Consider the following 11,601-nt stretch of genomic DNA (forward strand, 5'->3'; position numbering starts at 1 on the left):
TATTATTATTATTATTATTATTATTATTATTACTGTTGTTGTTATTGTTGTTTTATAATTGTTGTTTATAATTTGTACAATTAACCTCCCTGTGGTTCGACCCCGGTCTTGCCGGGTTATTTATTACTTCGACACTCCTGCACTTGGGAGAAGACATCAATCTTTTAGTCGTGTCAAGTTTTTGGCGCCGTTGCCGGGGAGGTAAGTTCTTGTATAAATTATAGTATTTATTTTATTTTCTCTTTTCACTTTTCTTGTATATAACTTTGTTTCTTTTTATTTTGTTTTCTTCCTCCTTCTTTTGCTTTCTTCTTCTTTTTTTTATTTTATTCCTGCACGTGCATGAGAGTGTGGTCACGTACATCAAGTGGTAGACTTTGTAGGGTATCCTCATCATTTTCAGAAAATATGGCCGAAGAAGATAATCAATCACTTTATAATGAGAATAATGAGAATAACCGTGCTAGAACACTTAGAGACCACATGAATCCCACAAGAACAAGTGCACCATCATGCATAGTTTTTCCTCCTGATGTCATTTTAATTTTAAGCTAGGCATTATTCAACTTTTACCTTCTTTTCATGGCTTAGAATTGGAAAATCCATACTTGCATTTAAGAGAATTTGAGGATGTCTGTAACACCTACAATGACTCAAATTGTAGCATGAACACCATTAGATTAAAGCGTTTTCCTTTTTCATTAAAAGATAAAGATAAAACATGGCTATAAAATTTGAGACCAGGATCCATTCGTGCTTGGGATGAAATACAACAATAGTTTTTAAAGAAGTTTCTCCCATCTCACAAAACAAACTCTTTCAAAAGACAAATCACCACTTTCACTTAAAAACCAAGAGAAACATTTTACCAATGTTGGGATAAGTATCAAAACTTGCTGAATACTTGTCCTCATCATGGTTTTGAAACATGGAGATTGGTTTCACATTTTTATGAAGGGTTAACACCTAGAGATAGGCAAATGGTTGAATTGATGTGTAAAGGAACTTTTGAAGATAAAGACCCTAACAAAGCAATGGAGTATTTAGACTTGTTAGCTGAAAATGCTCAAAATTGGGACATCACGGGTACTTATGAGGCACCGAGTAAAACTTAACCTCATACATCTAGTGGAGGTATGTACAACCTTAGGAAAGATCATGACCTCCAAGCTAAGTTTGCATCTTTAGTTAGAAAAGTTGAGGCACTAGAATTGAAAAGGAGTGGTCAATTAAAATCTATTGAAAACATTGTGTGTCAAATATGTTAAACAAATGAACACTTAACCAGTAACTATCCAACCTTGCCTTCTTTTAAGGAATGTCTCTATGAACAAGCTCATGCTTTAAACAGTTTCCAAAGGGCCAACCACAACCCCTACTCACAAACATCCAACCCTGGTTGGAGAAATCACCCAAATTTCAGTTGGAAGAGTGATAATAATAATGTACAAACTTCACAACCACCGTTTCAAGTATACCATAATTTCTAAAAATCTCATGGATATGCATCTCCTTATGCTTCACCTCCTAGAAGAAATCTTGAGGAAACATTGCATATATTCATTGAAAAGCAAGAGATAATCAATACTCAACTTGCTCAAAACATGACAGATATTAAAGATACTCATGCAAAATTGACATCTTCTCTCAGTTTCCAAGAGAAAGGTAAGTTTCCATCTCAACCACAACAAAATCCCAAGGGGCAATACAATGCAAATGCAAGTAGTTCTGGAAGCCAACACATGGATCAAGTCAAATCAGTCACTACTCTTCGTAGTGGTAAGGTTATTGAAAAACCCACTCTTGAACCTTATGATAAAGATGATGAGTTAATCTCTGAGGGTAAGGAAAGGGTTGAATCTAAAAATTACAAAGAAACGATTGATTCCCCGCCAGTACTTCCATTTTCTCGAGCCATGACCAAACAAAGGAAAGTCAAACAAAGGAAAGTCAATCACAACTCCAAAATCTTTGAAACTTTCAAACAGGTAAGAATCAATATACCTTTGCTAGATGCTATTAAATAGGTTCCTTCCTATGCTAAATTTTTAAAAGATCTATGCATTGTGAAGAGAAAACTGAATGTGAAAAAGAAAGCCTTTTTAGCCAAACAAGTAAGTGTCATTCTTCAGAAAAAATAATGTTTTGAAATATAAAGACCCTGGTTGTCCTACAATTTCTTGCTTTATTGGAGAACATAAAATTGAAAGAGCCTTACTTGATCTTGGAGCCAGTGTGAATTTACTTCCATATTTAGTTTTTCAAAGTCTCAATCTAGGTGAGTTAAAACCAACTTCTGTAACTCTTTTACTTGCTGATAGATCTGTAAAAGTGCCTAGAGGAATAATTGAAGATGTTTTAGTACAAGTCGATAAATTCATTTATCCTGTGGATTTTATTGTCTTGGACACACAACCTGTTGAAGTATGTAATTCATTTCCAGTTATTTTAGAACATCTGTTTCATACAACTTCTAATGCATTGATTAATTATAGGAATGGACTGATGAAGCTATTATTTGGAAACATGACATTGGAGATGAATATTTTCAACATTTGCAAGCAACTTGGAGATGATAATGATTTACAAGAAGTAGATCATATTGACGAATTAGTTTATGATCAACTTGAATTTACTTTAAGTAAAAATGAGTTGGATGCATCTGAAGATTTGCAAATAATTTATTCTGAGGAAGAAATCACAGATGAAAAACGCACCAAAAATATTGATTCGAATCTTTTGTCAAAAGTGACAACAAATTCGATATTTGACATCCCACCAATCGATGATTACTTTCTTAATGAATCCTTACTTTCTCTTAGTTCAATGCCTTGGTATGATAAAAATATCAATTTTCTTGCTTTAGGAGATTTCCTAGTTGATTGGAGTACCCAAGACAAAGAAAAGTTTTTGAATGAAGTGAAGAACTTTTATTGGGATGACCCTAACTTATTCAAATATTGTCCTCATCAAATATTTCAAAGATTCATTCTCGACAATGAGGTAAGTAGTGTCATTAAATTTTGTCATTCTAAAGCATGTGAGAGTTATTTTTCATCAAAAAAGATAGCTGCAAAAATATTTTAAAATGGATTTTATTGACCTATTGACACGACTAAAAGATTGATGTCTTCTTCCAAGTATAGGAGTGTCGAAGTAATAAATAACCTGGCAAGACCGGGGTCGAACCACAGGGAGGTTAATTGTACAAATTATAAATAATAATAATACAACAACAATAACAATAACAACAACAAAAATAATAATAGTAATAACAACAATAATAATAATATAATAATAATAATACTAATAATAATAATAGTAGTAGTAGTAGTAGTAATAGTAGTAGTAATAAGAACAACAACACATGTTTCACAATAAAAGGACCGCTCCATCTTCATCTTAATTTTCCAGGAAATAAATGCAGTCGAGAATTATAAAGCAAGATTTTTTGACCAACATTGAATGTTTTTCTCAGTATTATCTAGTATGAAACTCTTTAATTGTTGCTTTATGAATTCTTGAATTTTCATATGCATCATTTCTTATTTCCTCAAGCTCATTTATTTGTAATTTTCGCAGTTGACTGGCATCATCCAGATTTGAATTGAAAGCTTTAATAGCCCAATAAGCTTTATGTTCAAGTTCCACAGGCAAGTGACAAGGTTTTCCATAGACTAGTCTATAAGGTGACATACCTAATGATGTTTTATAAGCAGTTCGATAAGCCCAAAGTGCATCATTAAGTCTTAAAGACCAGTCTTTCCTATTAGGGTTCACTCTTTTCTCCAAAATATGTTTGATCTCCCTATTAGCAAGCTCTACTTGTCCACTTGTTTGAGGGTGATAAGGGGTGGCAACTTTGTGTGTGATTCCATATTTCTTCATTAAAGACTCAAATGGCTTGTTGCAGAAATGTGTTCCACCATCACTTATTATGGCTTGAGGGACTCCAAATCGACTCAAAATATTTTCTTTCAAAAACTTTATCACTGTTTTGTGATCATTGTTTCGACTTGGAATTGCCTCTATCCATTTTGAAACATAATCTGCTGCAACTAATATGTATAAGAAACCAAATGATGAAGGGAATGGACCCATGAAATCTATACCCCAGCAATCAAAGATCTCAATGACAATAATAGGGTTTAAAGGCATCATGTGACGTTTTGAAATAGATCCCAACTTTTGACAATTTTCACAAGACTTGCAGAATGCATGTGAGTATTGGAACATGGTGGGCCAATAAAATATACTTTGTAAGATTTTTACGGTTGTCTTTCTAGACGAGAAATGGCCCCCACATGCCTCAGAATGACAAAATTTAATGACACTACTTACCTCATCGTCAGGAATGCATCTTCGAAATATTTGATCAGGACAATATTTCAATAAATAAGGATCATCCCAATAAAAGTTCTTCACTTCGTTCAAGAACTTTCTTTTATCTTGGGTACTCCAATGAGCTGGCAATTGTCCTGAAACAAGAAAATTGACAATATTAGCAAACCAAGGCATTGTAGAGATAGAAAGTAAAGATTTATCGGGAAAGTAGTCATCGATTGGTGTGATGTTAGTTTTCGAATCTGTTGTCAATCTTGACAAGTGATCTGCGACAATATTTTCGCTGCCTTTCTTATCTTTGATTGTGATATCAAATTCTTGAAGTAATAAAATCCACCGCACCAATCTAGCCTTAGAATCTTTCTTAGAAAGAAGATATTTCAATGCTGCATGATCACTAAAAACAACAACAGGTGAGCCAACAAGATATTTCAATCCAACATGATCACTACTACAAGTAATTCTTTTTTAGTGGTGGTATAATTCATTTGAGCACTATTTAAAGTTTTACTTGCATAGTAAATTACATAAGGTTTCTTATCTTTTCTTTGTCCCAAAATAGCACCCACGACATAATCACTAGCATCACACATTATTTCAAAAGGTAATGACCAATGGGGAGGTTGAATCATAGGAGCACAAGTAAGCAAGTTTTTAAGTTTAACAAAGGCTTCTTCATAATGTTCAGTCCATTCAAAAATAGTATCCTTTGTTAGAAGGTTACTTAAAGGCTTAGATATTAGACTAAAATCTTTGATGAACCTTCTATAAAAACCAGCATGTCCTAGGAATGATCTAACATTTTTAAGAGATTTTGGTGTTGGCAAGTTTGCAATTAACTCGATTTTAGATTTGTCAACCTCAATTCCTTTTGATGAAACAATGTGACCAAGTACAATGCCGTTTGTTACCATAAAATGACATTTTTCCCAATTCAACACAAGATTCTTCTCTTCACACCTGGTCAAAACCTTTCCTAAGTTAGTTAAAACATCATCAAATGAATCTCCAAAAACAGAAAAATCATCCATGAAAATCTCAAGAAATGTTCAACCATATCACTAAATATACTAAGCATGCATCTTTGAAATGTGGCTGGTGCATTACATAATCCAAAAGGCATCCTTCGATATGCAAAAGTACCAAATGGACATGTGAAAGTAGTCTTTTCTTGATCTTCCAATGCAATTTCAATTTGGTTGTAACCCGAATAGTCATTTAGGAAACAATAAAATTCATGACCTGCAACTCTTTCTAGGATTTGATCCATGAAAGGTAAAGGAAAATGATCTTTTCTAGTCATTGAATTAAGTTTCCTATAGTCAATGCACATGCGCCAACCAGTAACAGTTCTAGTGGGAATTAACTCATTGTTCTCACTTATTATCACAGTGACTCCAGACTTCTTGGGTACAACTTGGGTAGGACTTACCCATTTGCTGTCAGAAATAGGATAAATGATTTCATTATCTTGAAGCTTAAGGACTTCATTTTTCACTACTTCTTTCATATTAGGATTTAGCCTTCGTTGCATTTCTCTAGAGGGTTTAGCATTTTTCTCTAAATAAATTCTGTGTGTACAAATCAAAGGACTAATTCCTTTTATATCAGCTATAGTCCATCCTAATGCATTTTTGTGCATTTTCAGAGTTTGTAGTAACTTACCTTCTTGATGTGCATTAAGTTTGGAAGAGATTATTACCGGAAAAGTTTCATTTTCTCCCAAAAATGAGTATTTGAGATTGGATAGCAACGGCTTCAAAATAAGTTTTGGTGGTTGAACACTTGAAGGTATGGACTTAATTGATCGTGGTGGCAATTCCTCAATTTGTGGCCTCCAGTTACTTGTCTTTAATTCTTCTTGAAAATAAATCATTTGCAAATCATCAGATTCATCAATCTCAATTTCACTGGAAGTGGTTGGAAATTTTTCAGTAAAGTCCACTTCCTGTAAATCATTATCATCTCTAGGTTGCTTGCAAATGTTGAAAATATTCATCTCCAATGTCATGTTTCCAAATGATAGCTTCATCAGTCCATTCCTACAATTAATCAATGCATTAGAAGTTGCAAGAAATGGACGTCCTAAAATAACAGGAAATGAATTACATACTTCAACAGGTTGTGTGTCCAAGACAATAAAATCCACAGGATAAATGAATTTATCGACTTGTACTAAAACATCTTCAATTATTCCTCTAGGCACTTTTACAGATCTATCGGCAAGTAAAAGAGTTATAGAAGTTGGTTTTAACTCACCTAGATTGAGACTCTGAAAAACTGAATATGGAAGTAAATTCACACTAGCACCGAGATCAAGTAAGGCTCTTTCAATTTTATGCTCTCCAATAAAGCAAGAAATTGTAGGACAACCAGGGTCTTTATATTTCAAAGAATTATTGTTTTGAAGAATAGCACTTACTTGTTCTGCTACAAAAGCTTTCTTTTCCACATTCAATTTCCTCTTCATAGTGCATAGATCTTTCAAAAATTTAGCATAGGAAGGAACTTGTTTAATAGCATCCAGCAAAGGTATATTGATCCTTACCTGTTTGACTCATCATCTTTCTCATAAGGTTCAAGAGAGGGTTTTTCAATAACCTTACCACTGCGCAGAGTAGTGACTGATTTGACTTGATCCATGTGTTGACTTCCGAAACTACTTGCATTTGCATTGTATTGCCCCTTGGGATTTTGCTGTGGTTGAGATGGAAACTTACCTTTCTCTTGGAAACTGAGAGCAGATGTTAATTTTGCAAGAGTATCTTTAAAATCTGTCATGTTTTGAACAAGTTGAGTATTAATTGTCTCTTGCTTTTCAATGAATGCATGCAATGTTTCCTCAAGATTTCTTCTAGGAGGTGGAGCATAAGGAGGTGCATATCCATGAGAATTTTGGAAATTATGGTGTGCTTGAAACGGTGGTTGTGAAGTTTGTGCATTGTTGTTCTCACTCTTCCAACTGAAATTTGGGTGATTTCTCCAACCAGGGTTGTATGTTTGGGAGTATGGGTTGTGGTTGGCCCTTTGGAAACTGCTTAAAGCATGGGCTTGTTCATGGAGACATTCCTTAAAAGAAGGCAAGGTTGGACAGTTACTGGTTGAGTGTTCATTTGTTTCACAGATTTGACACACAATGTTTTCAACAGATTTTAATTGACCACTCTTTTTCAATTCTAGTGCCTCGATTTTTCTAGCTAAAGATGCAAACTTGGCTTGAAGGTCATGATCTTCCCTAAGGTTGTATATACCTCCACTAGATGTATGAGGTTGAGTTTTACTCAGTGCCTCATAAGTACCCGTGGTGTCCCAATTTTGAGCATTTTCAGCTAACAAGTCTAAGTACTCCATTGCTTCATCAGGGTCTTTATCTTCAGAAGTTCAATTACACATCAATTCAACCATTTGGCTATCTTTAGGTGTTAACCCTTCATAGAAATGTGAAACCAATTTCCATGTTTCAAAACCATGATGAGGGCAAGTACTAAGCAAGTCTCGATACCTATCCCAACATTGGTAAAATGTTTCTCCTAGTTTTTGAGTGAAAGTGGTGATTTGTCTTTTGAAAGAGTTTGTTCTATGAGATGGGAAAAACTTCTTTAAAAATTGTTGTTGCATTTCATCCCAAGCACGAATGGATCCTGGTCTCAAATTTTGTAGCCATGTTTTAGCTTTATCTTTTAATGAAAAAGGAAAAAGCTTTAATCTGATGGTGTTCATGCTACAATTTAAGTTATTATATGTGTTGCAGACCTCCTCAAATTCCCTTAAATGCAAGTATGGATTTTCCAATTCCAAACCATGAAAAGAAGGTAAAAGTTGAATAATACCTGGTTTAAAATTAAAATGAGATGCATCAGGAGGAAAAACTATGCATGATGGTGCACTTGTTCTTGTGGGATTCATGTGGTCTCTAAGTGTTCTAGCACGGTTATTCTCATTATTCTCATTATGAAGTGATTGATTATCTTCTTCGGCCATATTTTCTGAAAATGATGAGGATACCCTACAAAGTCTACCACTTGATGTACGTGACCACACTCTCATGCACGTGTAGGAATAGAATAAAAAGAACAAAGAAACAAATTTATATACAAGAAAAGTGAAAAAAGAAAATAAAATAAATATTATAATTTATACAAAACTTACCTCCCCGGCAACGGCGCCAAAAACTTGACACGACTAAAAGATTGATGTCTTCTCCCAAGTATAGGAGTGTCGAAGTAATAAATAACCCAGCAAGACTGGGGTCGAACCACAGGGAGGTTAGTTGTACAAATTATAAATAATAATAATACAACAACAATAACAATAACAACAACAAAAATAATAATAGTAATAACAGCAATAATAATAATACTAATAGTAGTAGTAGTAGTAGTAGTAGTAGTGGTAGTAATAAAGAAAACGAAGAAGTTGATGAGAACTTTGAGATGAAAGATTAACGTAAGGATTAAACAATGATAAAAACAAATGTCAAGGTTAGAGGTTCCACTAATGGTATGTTAAACAAGTATAGTATATGATTGTGCATCAAAAGTGTCATTAAGTCTCTTATTTTACATATGTATTTATTGTTTTTATTTGGTTGTTTTTATAATAATTGATGTGTTTTTTAGTAATGAATTTTGTTTTAATGTTTCGATAGGTTTTTGGAGCTTAAATGAATTAATTCAAAAAATTCAACGTCGGAATTCAGAACAAAGAATTGAAGAGACATTTAGTTGAAGATTGAAGCAAATCTTGGTTCAAATAAGTGCTCCAAATTTGTCCCAAAAATCAATTCTATTCCAATTCTAGAAAAGAATATCATATGATCTATTTTAAGCCCAAACTTGCCTTATGTTGTGTGCAAACTTCAACCATTAAACACTCAAGGTTTCAATGTCAATCTTAGCCCAAATAATAAGTACATTTGTATACTTATTTGATGCTCAAATTCAGCCCCAAATCAGCCCCAAATCAGCCCTAAATCTACCCCAAATCAACCTTCAAATCAACCCAAACACAATCCATGATCTTACATGTCCACACAACAAATAACAATTGATTTATTTTGGGCAATCCATTGATCCAAGAAGGCAAGCACATGGATGGAAAGCTGGAGGGGATATTTTAACATTATTTTGGGTCAAAAAGAAGAAGGAGACACCTCATAAATGAGGAAGAAAAACGTGCACCAAAGTAGTTGTAAAGCTGTCTTGATTTAATTTTTCAGAACACCTTTCGGTGTTTTGCCCATAACTTTTGACTCAGGTGTCCAAATGAGCTGTTCTTTAATGATCTGGAAAGGTGACGGAATTGCCTATAAATATGTCTCTAATAGACTTCTCCAAAAAACGCTTCTAAGAGGGTCGAATTGCTGTCCAAAGTTAGAGTCAGATTTGTGTCCGAATTTTTTCTGAAATTGTATTGTGTTCTTCTTTATAGATTTCGGTTCTTTAGTTTGTAAAACTTATTTTTTCAGTTGGATTCAAGTTCTTTCATGTTTATTGAAGTGTTCTTATATATAATCATGGTTGGCTAAACTCTTTCTTGGATCCAAATCAAGGATAATGGTGATTGAGGTGAGTTTTTTAGGATATGAATGAATCTTAATGTTTATCTTCTTATTTTCTTCGTGAATGATTTATTATTGTAAAGAAATTTTAGAAATCATTTAGGTAATGTTATAATCTTGAATTTTTATGCACAAACTTTAGTTTTGGTATAGAGATTGCTTGATTCAATGTCTTACTTAATATGAAAGTACTTGTTCATTCTTAAGCAATAATCAATCTTCATCTTTCTAATCTTCATTGTAATATCTTCTGATCTAATATCACCATCGTTGAGATTAGGTTGAGTTATCTTATATATGTTGAAGAAATCACCAATACATCACCATTAAAATTGATTTGGACCAAGACTTACTTTTCTTGTCATTTAAAATCTATTTACATTTTTTTTATCTTTGAAAACAAATCCATCAATTATTTTCAACCAAGTTATTGTTAATTTAATTTCTCTTAAGTTTTTTTTTGTTACTTAGCTTAATTTCCAGATCTAACTCTCTGTGGATATGACCTCGATCTTACCGAGTTAATTGCTACATCGCACACTCGTGCACTTGCGAGTTAAAACAAGCCGATCATAAAAAGCGGTCAAGCAGTATAAACTCTTATTATTCAATTGGAAACAACACACAAAGGAGGTTTCAATCAGATTTTAGATTGTTAACATGATTACATTAGTCATCTTATTCAATTAATGCTAATACTTGTAAATCTCGTCAAGCATTCATGATTACAACTTATGTTAACAACAAATCAAGTTCCTTTCATAGCTCAAGTGTCGGTTATACCATACATTATGGGCTATGAAAGTGCCAAGCATTTGTTGTACCAAGTGTTATACAACATAAATCAAGATTAGTCATTTAACAAGCAAAGTATTAAAGAGTAAACAAGATAACAAATATAAAACATGTTAATATCAAACATTAAAGTCCATATTAAGTTTACATTATACTTATTCTTACACCATTAGTGTAACCTTTTCACCTTGACATAATAAACTTAGTTAGACATAATGAAAGAAAGAAAAATAAATAAACAAAATAAGAACATGAATAAGATTAAAGTTAACTAAGTAAATGCAAGGAAATGAAAGGCATAAACTTGATATTAATGATAGTAAAGCATAAACATTACAAAAAATACAAAGAGAGAAAGGAAGAGCATGATCTTGATCTGAACACCAAGATGCCTAAATGCATGGCAAATACCTCCTTTTATAGGCCAAAATTAGGAACTATTGATTTGATGACTAATTGATAAGTGGGTGGCCAACTCTTGACTTGGTGACAATCCTTATCTTCTCTTGTCTGCCCAAAACGTCATTGATAACGTCAAAACTGGAGTCACTTGAAAACATGAAAGTTGTAGACAATTGTCTCATCTTTCTTGTGTAAAACATTTAGCTCATTTCAAGTTCTAGAACTCCAGATATGGCCAAAATACTGAACAGTGCTCGGGCTAGAGGATAGATTCGGGCTTTTTTGTTGTTGCAACAATTTGGACTTGAAAATGGCCTTTTTAGATCTTGGGTTCCATATAAAAGTTATATGCCTATGTCTTACCTTTCCATCCATATAAAGTAGACCTAAATCTGAGATCTATAGCTCCAGATATGACCCAATTACCGAACAGTGTTCCGGTTTGGATTGCACCGACATCTCTTTGCGAAGTTTAGCCATCTCTTTGTCCTTTCAATTTA

Source organism: Populus euphratica, unplaced genomic scaffold (assembly GCF_000495115.2).
Source record: "Populus euphratica unplaced genomic scaffold, PopEup_1.0 scaffold627.1, whole genome shotgun sequence".
Classification (NCBI taxonomy): Eukaryota; Viridiplantae; Streptophyta; class Magnoliopsida; order Malpighiales; family Salicaceae; genus Populus; species Populus euphratica.